The sequence below is a fragment of the Panthera pardus genome, unplaced genomic scaffold (genome assembly GCF_024362965.1).
Source record: "Panthera pardus isolate Hobbes unplaced genomic scaffold, ASM2436296v1 HiC_scaffold_17, whole genome shotgun sequence".
Lineage (NCBI taxonomy): Eukaryota > Metazoa > Chordata > Mammalia > Carnivora > Felidae > Panthera > Panthera pardus.
The window spans coordinates 144022600-144037227 of NW_026526732.1; positions in this window are offsets into that span (position 1 = coordinate 144022600).

Genomic DNA, 14628 nt, shown 5'->3' on the forward strand with positions numbered 1-14628 from the left:
CGCCTGTGGTCTGTTGTGACCAAGCTGGCCTGTCTGGATACAGTTTGGGCCCCAAGATTCTCCCCCAGCTGCTGACAAAATATTGCATAGCTTTGAGTGTGATGAGTAAGAAACTTATCACTTCTTCAGGGAGTACTGGGGTCATAAGAAGAGGTAGCCTAAGGCCACTGGGACATCTCCCAAAGAGTCACAAGGTGAAGAAGGCTACCTGAAATGAAGGGCAGAAGCAAAACACACACACACACACACACACACACACACTTACACACACTCCCCATGGGTTCCCACTTTACCAACAGCCAAGTGGCACCAATGGAGGGGGAAACATTGACAATCAACTCCAGGCTGTAAAAACCAGTCCTCAGCTGACTGGGGAGCTTGCCTTGGGGGGACCGTGGCACCAATATTGGACAGTCGTGAGACTCAGGAGCCCTAGAAGCCCTGGAGGACCTAAGGTCCAGGAGGGCTGTGTGGCTATGGGACCCTAGGAGGTCCCTCCGCTGCTGCCTGCCTCTTTCCCACATGCTGGACAGCTCCCAGGCTGACACTCTTGCCTTGCTCATCCTACTCCCTGTCTGGCATTGCATCCGTAGCCTTGACCCTACAACCCTACTCTTGCCTCCTATCTGTGTCCAGGCTTTCTTATAAGCCCAGTAGCTCCCCAGAAGCTAAGGTCAAATTCATCTTTATTTCTTTTTTCTTTTGTTTATTTATTTTGAGAGAGAGAGAGAGAGAGAGAGAGAGAGAGAGAGAGAGAGAGAGAGAACACCCGCATGTGTGAGCCAGGGAGGGGCAGAGAGATAGAGAAGGAGAGAATCCCAAGCAGGCTCTGTGCTGTCAGCGCAGAGCCCCATGAGAGACTCAATCTCGTGAACTGTGAGATCATGACCTGAGCCAAAATCAAGAGTCAGACGCTTAACCAACTGAGCCACCTGGGTGCCCCGTCTTTATTTCTTTTAGAGTCTAAGTATAATGGATTGTATTTTATAGCTAAAATGTTATCACTCCTCAAATCCAACCCTCCCCTATGTTTTGTAAATATGACAACAGAAGCAGAGAGAGAGGAAAAGTGGCTTTCTCAGGGTCCCACAATAACTCAGTGACAGAGTCAGAATGGATCCCTAATGCCATCCTATTTGTAATCCTATCTGTTAAAAGCTGGGCAGATAAAGACAATGACAGAGATGCGCCATCCTGCCCGTGGCAAGGCCTCCAACATAGCACCTCATGGGGTCCCTTCTACTGAGAAGGGAGGGAGTGGGAGCCACACGGAGCTGTTCTCCATCCTGCTTACAGTTTCTATCAGTAGCTGGAGGAAACCCTAAGGAAGAGAAGAGACTGTTTTAAAGTGCCTACCACGTGTTAGGCACTGCACACATGCCAAGGTTCTAAAACTGAGTTTTTCATGGAGTCACCAATGTACAATACAGGTGAAATTTCAAAGGCAGATCTTATATACAGAATTTGCCAAGGAAATGTTCCAGAACCGGTTTCATAACTTGTAGCACCCTTAGCCAAGTCAAGGGCATATAAAAAGAGGACACATAGTAGAAGGAGAAGATTCTATGAAGAGACTACCTTGGAGAGAGCTCTTGCTATACTGTGGTCCCCATCTCACATCCCTAGGATGGCCATAATCCAAAAGACAGATAATAACAAGTGTTGACAAGGACACAGAGCAACTGGACCCCTCATACACTACGGGTGCAAATGCAAAATGGTGCAACTTCTTTGGAAAACAGTCTGGTAGCTCCTCAGGAAGTTAGAGTTACCATTTGACCTAGAAATTCCACTCCTAAGTTTATTCCCAAAAGAAATGAAAACATATGTCCACACAAAAACTTAGACATGAATGTTCACAGGATCCTTATTCCAAATAGCCAAAAAATAGAAACAGCCCAAGTGTCCATCGCTAATGAATAGATCTTTAAATGTAGGACATACACACAATGGAATATGATTCTGCCATCCAAAGGAATGAAATACTGACCCACGCCACAACACGGATGAACCTTGAAGACATTATGCTAACTGAAAGAAGCCAGCGACAAAAATTGCCATATGTTATAATTACATTTATATGAAAGGTCCAGAGGAGGCAAATCCATAAAGATAGGAAGTAGATTAATAATTGCCCAGGGCTGGGAGGATGGAGGGGGGAGCAGGGAAGGGGGCAGTAACTGCTAATGGGTAACAGAGTTTCTTTTTGGGGTGATGAAAATGTTCCAAAATTGATTGTGGTGATGGTTCCATAACTCTTTGAATGTACTAAAAACTATTGAGTTGTACACCTTAAAAGGGTGAATTTGGGGCACCTGGGTGGCGTAGTCGGTTAGGGCATCTGACTCTTGATTTTCAATCAGGTCATGGTCTTGTGGTTGTGGGATCAAGCCCTGCATCAGGCTCCACACGGAGTGTGAAGCCTGCTTGGGGTTCTCTCTCTCTCTCTACCCCTCCCTCACTCACATGCATGAACACTCTCTCTCTCAAAATAAATAAATAAGTAAATAAAAGGTGAATTTTATGATATGTGAGTTATATTTCAATAAAGCTGTTGCTAAAAAAAAAAAAGTGCAGAACCATCATTCACCTAAGAGAGTAGAAAAATCATGGGCCCGCCAGTGTTTTCCTGTGTGTCAGGGGAAGATAACCCCCACTGAATAAATCTGACAGAGACCGTGGAACACATTTTTTAAAAGTTGAAGTGTTTGCTCCTTACACTACCTAAATACATGCTTGTTTAAGGTACTTGTCAACCTGTCCCTGACTGAGAGCTGCCAGGATCCAGTTTTGCAAAGGCCATCACAGGCTGAAATATAAAAAGATGGAAAAGACTGGGGGAAAAAGTAATCTGGTATTTAATATCTGCATAAATTCAGAAAAGGGTGGGGTGTTAAATTCAACAGAAGTTTGTGTGAAAAAGACCCAGTTTTAGCTGACCAACATTTGCTAACCATTGGGTGTGATAACCATAAAAGCTTGCTTGATCTTAGATTACATTAAAAGATATAGAACCACGGGGTCCCAAGGTGGTGAGAACCCCACTCACCTGTTCTGTTCTGGGCATCAGGTAAGAAGTACACTGGCAAACATTAACCAGTTCAGGAGAAACTGGCCATAAATGTAAAAGTTTGGAAATCATGTGAGATGAGAACAACAACAACAAAAATCTGACAGTATTTAGCTAGGACATATAAGATAAAAGTGGGGGCCATGTAACTGTCACATGGCAAGTTGAGTAAACCTTCATTATTGCCATTCTTTAGTGATGAACAAGGATCGTACATGTAAGTTATAGAAAGGTAGGTTTGGGTCTAACGTAAGGAACTAAACTAGTTATCGAAACAGACTGCCTCAGAAAGAAATTATACTAGCTATACTTTACTGAAAAATAATTTGCTTATTTTGAATAGGTGATACATTCACATACTCAAAAAACAAAACAATACATAAAGGTCTATAATGAAAAGTCTTGTTTCTATCCCAAAATACCCTCTACCCCTCCTATCGTCATGCATTCAGGAACCACCTTTTCTCCTCCCAAAGCTTCCATACGCAAATAAAGCACATATTTTATACACACCTCTGCCTTTTTTCACAAAAGGTAACATATAATACACACAGCTGTGTCTTTGCTTCACTTTGGATAGTTTCTATTTACCCATTACAATCCTCTTTTCTCTTGTATCTAATCTGATGGTAAACCCATGCACTGAGTTCTTGATTTCAGTTATTTTGTTTTTCAGCTCTATAATTTCCATTTGATTCTTTTTTATATATTCTATTATCTAATGGGATATTCCATTTTTAAATGTTTTTCATAGTTTCTTCTGGTTTCTTTGAGCATATTAATCATAACTATTCTAAAGTCCTTAATATCTGGATCTCCTGTGGGTCTATTTCTATTGTCTATTTTTTTCCTCTGACTTAGGTGATCTGGTTCTGTCTCTCATATGCCTAGTGATGTTTTTACTGAATGCCAGACGTTGTGATTTTAATACTTTATAGTATACCTTAAAGATCTTTCCAGTGACATATTGAAATATGCATGAATATATTGAAAATGTCCTCTTTTTCTGGATAGGCATTTTATAAACAGTGTCTTCAGACAATACAGCAATTCTGCAATGTGTGACTCTTACCCAGAGAGAATCCCACAACTAAAATCCAGCAAGGATGGGATTCATGTCCAAGTCTATCTAACCTCAGAGTGGGTATTTCCCCCAACAACACCTGTGAACAGCTATCATTGGAGGGGCTCAAGTGGATCCCAGAGGGCCCTCTAGTGTAGAGATAGTTCCAGCAAGACTGCTGGCTATGGTACCCATTCAGGTTAGCTCAAATTAGCTCAAGAATAAATGGTCATATCAGTTAAGAATTCTTGTGGCTGTAAGAACTGAGTGTTAGTCAAGATCTCAATAGGAGGTAAGTAGCACACTTAAGATAATTCAAGGATAACTTATTTACAAAGGGATTAATTACAAAGGTGTAGATGGGATATAGGGAGACGACAAGGGGGAAAGAGAAGAAACCTAGGGTTGGCATCAAAGGAGCTGTGACTGCCCCAAAGCTGAAAGGGATGGAGGGGGAGAGAGGTTACTGGAACCCAGCAACTAGAGTCATGGGGAACAGGCCAGCTTGAGAGGCACGGGGTCTTCGGCCAGCCCGAAGTGACCTTGCAGGTAGAGAGCCAGGGGAATAAATGACTTCATCATCACTGTTCTCCCTCTTTCTGGTCTTTTGCTAGGGCTTCCGATTGACTAAACACAATCAGAAGCCTCCTGAGACAAAAAGGAGATAGAGAGAAGTGATCTAGAGTGGATCAAAATAGGCAGGAAAGTATCTGTCACAGGCACACACACACACACACACACACACACACACACACACACACACACATCCTGGAGGCCTAAGCAATAAAGACATTTAATTGTGTCACACATAAGCCTCTGTAGGCAGTCCCAGTGTCATTCAGAGGTTCAGTGACATCACTGTGGACCTAGGCTCTATCTTGTCACCTCACCATCCTCAGGATGGTTGACTTCTTATCCTCAGGCTGTTGTCTCATGTGTCTCAGCCTTTACACCCTTACTTGACTGCATTCAAGACAGAAGAAAAGGCACACTTCCTTATCTGTCTCTTGACCAGGGAGTACAGTCATTCACAAAAGCCCCCCTCATCCCTCCCGCCCCAGTCTTCCCACTGCATCTCATTGGCCAGAACTGGGTCACATGCCCACCCTCAAGCCAATCCCCAGTAAAGGTGGCCAGGATTATCTTGATTGGCATAGATCACCTAGTTCGTCTCTAGGGGCCAGAGATTGGGTTCACTTTCTTGAGCATGCCCCCCCCCCACCCCTTAACAAAATCAGGGTTCTACAGTCTAAGGAAGATGGAGGGATGGCTGATTACCTATTTGATAGGTAGGTATCAGCCATATGAGTCGCCGGGTTTTTTTTTAATGTTTATTTATTTTTGAGAGAGGCAGAGTGCATGTGGGGGGAAGGGGCAGAGAGAGGGAGACAGAAGATCTGAAACGGGCTCTGTGCTATTAGCACAGAATGTGGGGCTCGAGCCCACCAACAGCCAGATCAGGACCTGAGCAGAAGTCAGATGCTTAACCAACTGAGCCACCCAGGCGCCCTCAACAACAAGTTTCTTTTACTTCTCCCCAGGAAGCCCCAAGCTTGCAACTCACAGGTTGCACAGAGGGGGGCACCACAGCTGAACTCCGGGAACTAGAACCAGCTGAGGTTCTGAGTGGGCCACAGCTCCTCCCAGCCAATCTCTCTGCCCTGCATAGTCTCCTGTTTACAGCCAGGCCCTGCTTCTCTCTGCTCTGCCCTCCTTCCTCTAACAGATTCCTCTCTCCAAAATTTTGTCTTCCCTGGCCCCTCTCAGCCTGTTGCATGGCAAAGCCCTGCTGTAGCTAAGGCTAGGGGTGGGATGATGGGTGCAGACAGCACAAGGGCAGCAGGGGCTGGGGGTGGGGGCAGTGTCCATTATGAGGGTCCATGCAGAGGTCAGGTGAGGGCAAATGAAGCTGGGGTGAAATAACAGGATAGAATTTACCTAGATGTGAATAAATGCACAATGAAACCAGGGTGTGTGTGTTCATGCACTTGAAAGAAGGTAACAGCGCAGAGTTGAAATGAAAACTCTCCTAACCTGTATCTTTGTGGTGCCCCCATGGACTGACAACTGGGAACAGGCGTCCCTTCTGTCCTCCCTTCTCCACACCTCTGAGACAGGCTCAGAAATCATGCCTAGTATGAAGGGCAATCTGGAGGAACGCAGTGGGTGCCTGGTGCCTGCCCGGATCCCCTTTATCAGGCCTCCACATTCAGCCCCAGCTGCTCGATGTTCAGGGTGGTCCTCTTTTCCAGAGAATTATTCTCAGCCAACAGAGCCACCTGACAAAATGTCTGAGATGTCTGAGAGGTTCCCTGGGCTCCTCACAGCCAATGACCGCCGGATTGAGTGAAGGTGATCATAAAAAGCCTCCTTCCTGGGGCACCTGGGTGGCTCAGTCGGTTAAGCGTCTGACTTCGGCTCAGGTCACGATCTCACGGTTCGTGAGTTCGAGCCCCGCGCCGGGCTCTGGGCTGATGGCTCAGAGCCTGGAGCCTGCTTCCGATTCTGTGTCTCCCTCTCTCTCTGCCCCTCCCCCGTTCATGCTCTGTCTCTCTCTGTCCCAAAAATAAATAAACGTTAAAAAAAAAAAAGCCTCCTTCCTTCATGGGTGGTGCCGTTCATGCCCCCAAGCCTCCTGTGGGGTCAGGCCTCCCCCTTGCCTGGATTTCTCCTGGCCTTGCCTGCGTCTCCTCTCCTCCTCCACGGCAAGTCACCCGCAAAGAATTCACATCTCAGGCTTTGCTAGCAGGGAGAAGTTAGGCAAGCTGTATCTAAGACTTGTCCATTCTGAGATTCGCGGGCCTGGGCTTCATCACGCGGGGCTCCCCAGCGGGGAGAACAATGAGCAGGAATCCTGTCTCCTCCATCTTTCTCCTCCAGTCACAGCACAGAAATTCTTCGAAAAAAATGTTTTAATTTGAACATAGTTGGTACACAACGTTATATTAGTTTCACGTGTGCAACATGGTGACTCAACTTCTCTCTGTTATGTTGTGCTCTCCGCTAGTGTAGTGGCCATCTGTCACCACACAACCTAATTACCATACCGTCAACCATATTCCCTATGCTGTGCCTTTTACTCCCATGACTTATTCATTCCATAACTGGAAGCCTGTATCTCTCACTCCCCTTCACCCATTGCGCCTGTGTTTCCAACCCCTTCCCCACTGGCAGCCACTAGTTTGTTCGTGCTTCTTGTGTATTCATTTGTTTTCTTTGACTCCACATGAGTGCAATCATATGGTATTTCCCTCTCTCAGTCTGACTTATTTTACTTAGCATCATTCCTGCTAGGTCCGTCCATGTTGACGCAAATGGCTCAATATCACCCTTTTTAAGGCTGCATAATATTCCATTATATATCTTCCATATGCATTCACCTATCAGTGGACATTTAGGTTGCTTCCATATCACGGCGATTGTAAATAAGCTGCAATAAACACAGGGGTGCATGTATCTTTTTGAATTAGTGTTTTCATTTTATTTGGGTAAATACCCAGTAGTAGCATTATTAGATCACATAGTGTTTCTATTTTTAATTTTTTGAGGGACCTCCAGACTGTTTTCCACAGCGGGTGTAGCAATTTACATTCCCACCAACAGGGTATGAATATCCCTTTTTCTCCACATCCTCGCCAACGCTCGTTATTTCTTGTCTTTTTGATTTCAGCCATTCTGACTGGTGTGAGGTAATACCTCATTGTGGTTTTGATTTGCATTTCTCTAATGATGAGTGATGTTGAGCATCTTTTTTTTTTTTTGATATATGAAATTTACTGTCAAATTGGTTTCCATACAACACCCAGTGCTCATCCCAAAAGGTGCCCTCCTCAATACCCATCACCCACCCTACCCTCCCTCCCACCCCCCATCAACCCTCAGTTTGTTCTCAGTTTTTAACAGTCTCTTATGCTTTGGCTCTCTCCCACTCTAACCTCTTTTTTTTTTTTTTTCCTTCCCCTCCCCCATGGGTTTCTGTTACGTTTCTCAGGATCCACATAAGAGTGAAACCATATGGTATCTGTCTTTCTCTGTATGGCTTATTTCACTTAGCATCACACTCTCCAGTTCCATCCACGTTGCTACAAAAGGCCATATTTCATTTTTTCTCATTGCCACGTAGTATTCCATTGTGTATATAAACCACAATTTCTTTATCCATTCATCAGTTGATGGACATTTAGTGTTGAGCATCTTTTCGTGAGTCTGTTGGCCGTCTTGTCTGTTGGTCATCTGTATGTCTTTTTTTTTTTCTGAAAAATATCTATTTAGTTCTTCTGCCTTTATTTATTTATTTACTTATTTACTTATTTCTTTTTGAGAGTGAGAGAAAGCACAAGCCGGGGAGAGGGGCAGAGGGGAGAGAAAGAGAGAGAGAGAGAGAATCTCAAGCAGGCTCTATGTGCAGCACAGAGCCCAACACAGGGCTTGACCTCACAACTATGACATCATGACCTGAGCCGAAATCAAAAGTCAGATGTTTAACCAACAGAGCCACCCATGTGCCCTTCCTCTGTCCATTTTTTTTTTTAAAGATTGCTTGTTTTTAGTGGAGGTGTATAAGTTCTTCATGTATTTTGGATATTAACCCCTTATTGGATACATCCTTTGCAAATATATTCCCCCATTCAGGAGGTTGCCTTTTTGTTTTATTGATGATAACCATCCTTCACTGTGCAAAAGCTTTTTTATTTTGATGAAGTCCCAAATGTTTATTTTTGCTTTTGTTTCCCTTGCCTCAGGAGACATATCCAGAAAAATGTTGCTACAGCTGATGGCAGAGAAAGTATTGTCTATGCTCTCTTCTAGGATTTTTATGGTTCAGGTCTTACATTTAGGTCTTTAATCCATCTTGAGTTTATTTTTGTGTATAGTATCAGAAAGTGATCCAGTTTCATTCTTTGGCATGTAGCTGTCCAGTTTTCCCAGCGTAAGAGACTTTTTCCCATTGTATATTCTTTTCTCCTTTATCACAGAGTAGTTGACCATAAGCATGTGTATTTAGTTCTGGGTCCTCTCTTCTTTTTTATTGACCTATGTGTCTATTTCTGTGCCAGTGCCATACTGTTTTGATTACTATACCTTCATAGTGTATCTTGAAATCTGGAATTGTGATGCCTCCAGCTTTCTTTTTCTTTCTCAAGATTACTTTGGCTATTTGGGGTCTTTTGAGGTTCCACACAAATTTTAATATTATTTATTCTAGTTCTGTGAAAAATGCTGTTGGAATTTTGATAAGGATTGCATCGAATCTGTAGATTGCTTTCAAAGCACACACATTTTAACAATATTAATTCTTCCAGTCCATGAGCATGGGATGTCTTTCCATTTGTTTTTGTCACCTTCAATTTCTTTCATCAGTGTTGTATAGTTTTCAGAGTATAGGTGTTTCACCTCCTTGGTTAAGTTTATTCCTAGATATTTTATTCTTTTTAGTGCAATTGTAAATGGAATTGTCTTCTTAATTTCTCTTTATGCTACAACATTATTAGTGTATAGAAACACTATGGATTTCTGGGTATTAATTTCGTATCCTGCAAAGAAATTCTTAGAGCACCTACTATGTGCTACATACACTATTGGGCTCTGTAAGAAGTTAAGAGGCACAAGACAAGGCCTCTGATTTCAAAGGGTTTAAGTTCTGGTTAGTGGGAGAGAACATACCTGTCAAAAGGGAAACAGTCATATATGCAAGCAGCATATGCCAAGGCCCAAAGGTTGAGAGACCAATAGATGTGCAGAGAAGGAAGATGATGCTGCAGTCCGGAAGGGCTCCCTGGAGGAGACGCTAGGTGATTTAAAACGCCCATAAGCAGAAAGGAGGCCTGGGGAAGGAGCTAGGGTTCAGGTGGCCCAGTGCTCAGGCCACACAGCAAAGTGGAACTCTGCAAGGAAGCAAGAGAGGTAAGATGAGAGGCCTGGGGGTGGCAGGAGAGACAGGATGGCGCATGAGACCAAAGTTCAGAGTCAGGGTGATCAAGGGAAGGAGGCTCAAAATAGGGAAGTCCATTTGTCTCGTTCACTGTCATCCTGCTTCCTCCCCTACAACACCTAGCGCAGTGCTGGGCACAGAGCTGGTGGGTTGTAAGTGTTTGCTGAACAGGGCCCTGAACATGGGCCCCCCTCCTCCTCACCCTCTTCTCGGATCCAGGCTCTTCCAAGCAGGAGTAAAGGCTGTGTGATGGGGCTGGGGGGAGTGGGAAGGGCCTTCCGGGTCAGCGTGATCTGGTCCCCTAAGAATCAGGGAAAGAGAAGGCCCCTCCTTTCATCCCAGCAGGAATTTAATTAGGAGAGCTAATTAGTGGCCCAGGAGGGAGAGATGAGGCGCTGGTGCCCGTGTGCGTGCAGGAGCCTACGGGCTGAGGATAATTTCAGGCTTGTCTTCGGCAGGGAATGAAGCCGCAGGAGCCAGGGCTGGTGTGGTCAGACAAGAGCCAGGGCCCATCCCCCTCCACCAGGGACAGGCCCCGGGGACACACACCTGCATATATACACGTACATGCACACTCACACAGACACATCACATCACACACCTACACACCCACACACGTGCTCACACGTGTGTGTAAGTGGCCTTTCACCCACATACCCACCCGCACAGTTCAGACACCGACACACGTACACATCCACATGCACGTTCGTGTACAGCCACGTTACACGCATACACACTCATGCACGTGTTCACAGCCACACACACCTTCACACACTTGCCCACACACGCACATACATTTCCCACACACTCATACGCACTCACACACTCGCATACACATTCACACACATACAGGGGGAGCAGTTTTGACCTTCACGGCTCCACACCCCACCCAGATCCCTCCGTCTTCACTGCGCTCCAGTGTTCTCAGCTGTGTCCCAGGGCCGTTAGCAGAGCCGGCACCCTGCACCATATGAACACCAGGGCTCACACCTCGGCCCTTGACAAGGTCCTCTCCCACCCCTCTGGCTTTCTCAAAAGGAAAAGAAACTTCAGAAAACGGATGCTGTAGTCTCCCTTGCTCCCATGGCTTGCACATCCCAATGTGAGAAAGTTCCTCCTCCCAGCTACCATCAATTCTTTGCAGATTCAAGCCAGGCCAGGCCAGTTCTCACGGAAAGAGAATGTTCTCACTTGACAGCAAGAGGTCCAATGAGAGCCAGAGCCAGCCACACCCCAGAGCCACATCATAGGATAAGGTTGGGGGCTTTGGGTCTGGGCTCCAAGGGTTCTACACCAGCTCTGAGCAATCTTGGGCAACTAAACCTCTTGGAGCCTCAGTCTCCTTGTCTATAAATGAGGGCAGGCACAGTTCCGGACTGTGTAAGAGTAAGTGAAATTATACATGTAACGTGCTTAGCACGGAGCATGGCATAGAGTATATGCTCAGTAAGTTGAACACGTACCATCACGGAGGCCAAACCCAGCTCTCCTGGCTTCCCGCTTCCCCACCAGGGTTCACTCTTGCCCTCCGGGTCTGGCTCCCTCTTGCCTTCCTTCCCTGTCTCAGAATAAGGAGACAGATTATTAGTACAAATTTGATCAAAATGACACATGGATTAGCATGTACGCTGCAAAGTCTAATTCTGTTTACTGTTCTAGGGGAGCATGCAATTATTACAGGGGCTGGGACAGAGTGTTTTTAATAACATTTCTTGTTAAGATTTAATTATAGGAAATTGTATTTTCTTAATCACTGAAAACTCAACTGGCTAGGAAGAGAATCGTGATAATTTTGTTTGCAGTTTATTAAATCCTTAGGATATTCTTTCTCTTACTTTTGCTTTTATTATGTGCTGCTGCTAAGTGCTTTTTTATCCTTGGAGCTGTGAGGAGGGAGGCCTTTGGCTCCCTGCCTCTCCCGCCCCCAGGCCCTCCACTCCTGGCAAACTCAGATGCCAATAACCACAGAACTAAAGGAACTTATGAACTTGAGTTGTTCAGTTTCCTGCTCAGTAAGAAGAACAGGTGTGTTCTCCTTGTCTGAAGTTTGGTGGGCTGAGAAGTCGTCCACTGAATACCTGGCCCTCATACCCACCTCCCCTAGAAACCCAGCCTCAGGTATCTCTGTGTCAAGAACCCCCAAAGGATTGCAAAGGTGACACTGTCACCTGCCTGCATTCACAGGGTGTTCCTGACCCCCTCAGGGAGTCCAGAGCCTAGTAAAGCGCCCTGAGGGCACTGTAGGAACCATCAGACCCCCTGTCTGTTCTCTTTTGGATGAGGCAGAACTGGGCAGGGGGTTGGGGGAGGTTATGCCTATAATTGATCTTGTATGAGGCCACTTTTCTACCAGACGTGAAGAACTGGGGACACAGAAATGGATATGACAGAGCCCTGCCCGGGTTGTCCACAGGGCCCTCCTGCTTCCTTTCTGCAGCTTCTGCGCGTGCGTGGGGAGGCTCAGGGAGTCAAGGGGGCCGTGGAGAGAGGTTTACACGGAGGAAGCAGGATGTCTGCAAACGAGAGGCACAAAGGAGCCACAGTCTACCAGTCTACCAGGAAGCCATGCTCAGGGGAAAAGATGCAATATTATCAACAACATGAAGAGTGATGCTTATAAACCAATGTGAGATGCTGGCCCCACAGGGATTTGTGCTGCCGTGGTTAAGTAAGAATTCTTGAGCCAAAGGAAAGCATCTCTGACTGTGAAAGCCTGTGATTCCTGAATTGTGTGTGTGTGTATGTGTTGGTGGGGGTCCTCTTGGCCTCAGTCACGGCTCCAGCTCTATCTCTACCCAACCCCATGACTCTCCAAGCCTGGACCATCTCCATACCAATGCTGAGTTCACAGGCCCCATTTCCTCCAGAGAGCTCCACCCTTTCAGTCAAAAAGTGCCAACCTGTGTCTAGCCTCGGGCTCTCCTGCTGCAAATCAAACCCATGTCCTCTTGATCCTTTGGGAGGTGGGAGAGAGGGATGGTGAGACAACAGATCCAATTCCCAGCGGAACAGCCTTCCCCGGACACATCTCCAGTTCTTTCCACTCCCCGCCAAACTCTGAGCCCCCAGCTCTCCTAATGACCCCCCAGTGGCCTCTCTGTTCCCTCCATGTCCCTTTGGTGTCTTTGTTCTCTGGGGCTGGCGAAAGCATGCCTGACAGTGTTAACCCCTGATGGCAGAGTGCAGGACATCAAAGAGGCGGCAAGAGAGGTGATGGATAATAGATGTCTGAAAGCATGAATGATACATATGCAGATAAATGATGGATAATGGGGCCTGCATGATGTATAGGCAGCTGCCGGAGTAATAGATGTGTAGGTACATATAGATTAATGGAGGGAGACAGTTTCAGAGACACAGGGGCAGCTGGAAGGACTGATCCCGGATCAGTGGTAGATGCATTGATCCTAGATAGGCAGGGAGATCAGAGGCAGGGCCGGTAGCTAGGAGACAAGACAGAGAGATATACACAGAGAGGGACTTTCTGGACACAGGGGACTGGAGAAAAGACAACAGGCAACAAACGGACACCCACTGCTGCTGCCCAGGTATGCATGGTAGGTCGCAGGATACAGGGGGTGACCTGAAGGAGCCGGAACACATGGACAGGTGCTGGATGTGCCAAAAGATGACGAATAAATGGGCAGACCCTCTAATTGGGGGGGGGGTCGTTTCTCCCCGTGGCCTCCCTGGGCCCTGGGCTGAGCTCCCGCGCCACCGGGTGAAGCCCCGGAGGCGGGGTGCTGAGCCTCTGGTGGCCGCGCGGGGGCGCCCACGGAGGGGGTGGGCGAGAGGAGGGGCGCCGAAGGTGGGGACTGCGGGCTGCCGCGGGGCCCGCACCGGAGTTTGTTTCCATGACGGCCGGGCCCACGTGACCCCCTCCCCACTTCCCCTCCCCCCCCCCCCCCCACCTCCTTCCCTTCATAAATAATGTCCCTCGTTGAAAACTGCTCCCCAAGGAAGGGCAGGAGAAAGGCTTCTTGCTGGGCTGCTTCCCTCACAATCGGAGCGAGTCTTTGAAGCCCGTCCGCCTTCCAGAGCCGCCCGAGTCCGTTTGGTCCTTTTCCCTGTCCCTCCCTCTGTTTGTCCCTCTTGCCCTGTTTTAAATCCTTTCTCTCTCACTACCCCGCCTCCCTGCTCCCCCGGTCTTCAGGGTCTTACCGACCCCAGCTCCTCTCCGGAGCCAGCAGGAATGGGGTGGAGAAGACAGTGAGGGAAGCTATTGTTCTGGAAAGGGCAAGGCAAACTCCTGGGAGAATTGGGGTGGGGGTGGAGGGGGCTGGAGCAGATGAGACCCCCTATCAGCTGAAGCTGTCATGAAGCCGAGCTGGGGCGAGGGGCTTGTCACAGCCTGAGTCTGGCTCAGCAGTCCATCCCAGCACCCCACTCCTCACCCCCACGTCTCTCCACCCCCCCCCACCCCCCACACCCCGGGAATAGAAGCATCCGGACGGAGGGAAAGGCAGGGCCCTCCCTCAGGCCCAGCTTGGGTGGTACAGCACTGCATGGGAGGAGACAGGAGGGGCATTAGCCCCAGTAGCGGTGGTCTCAGGGAGGGTTAGG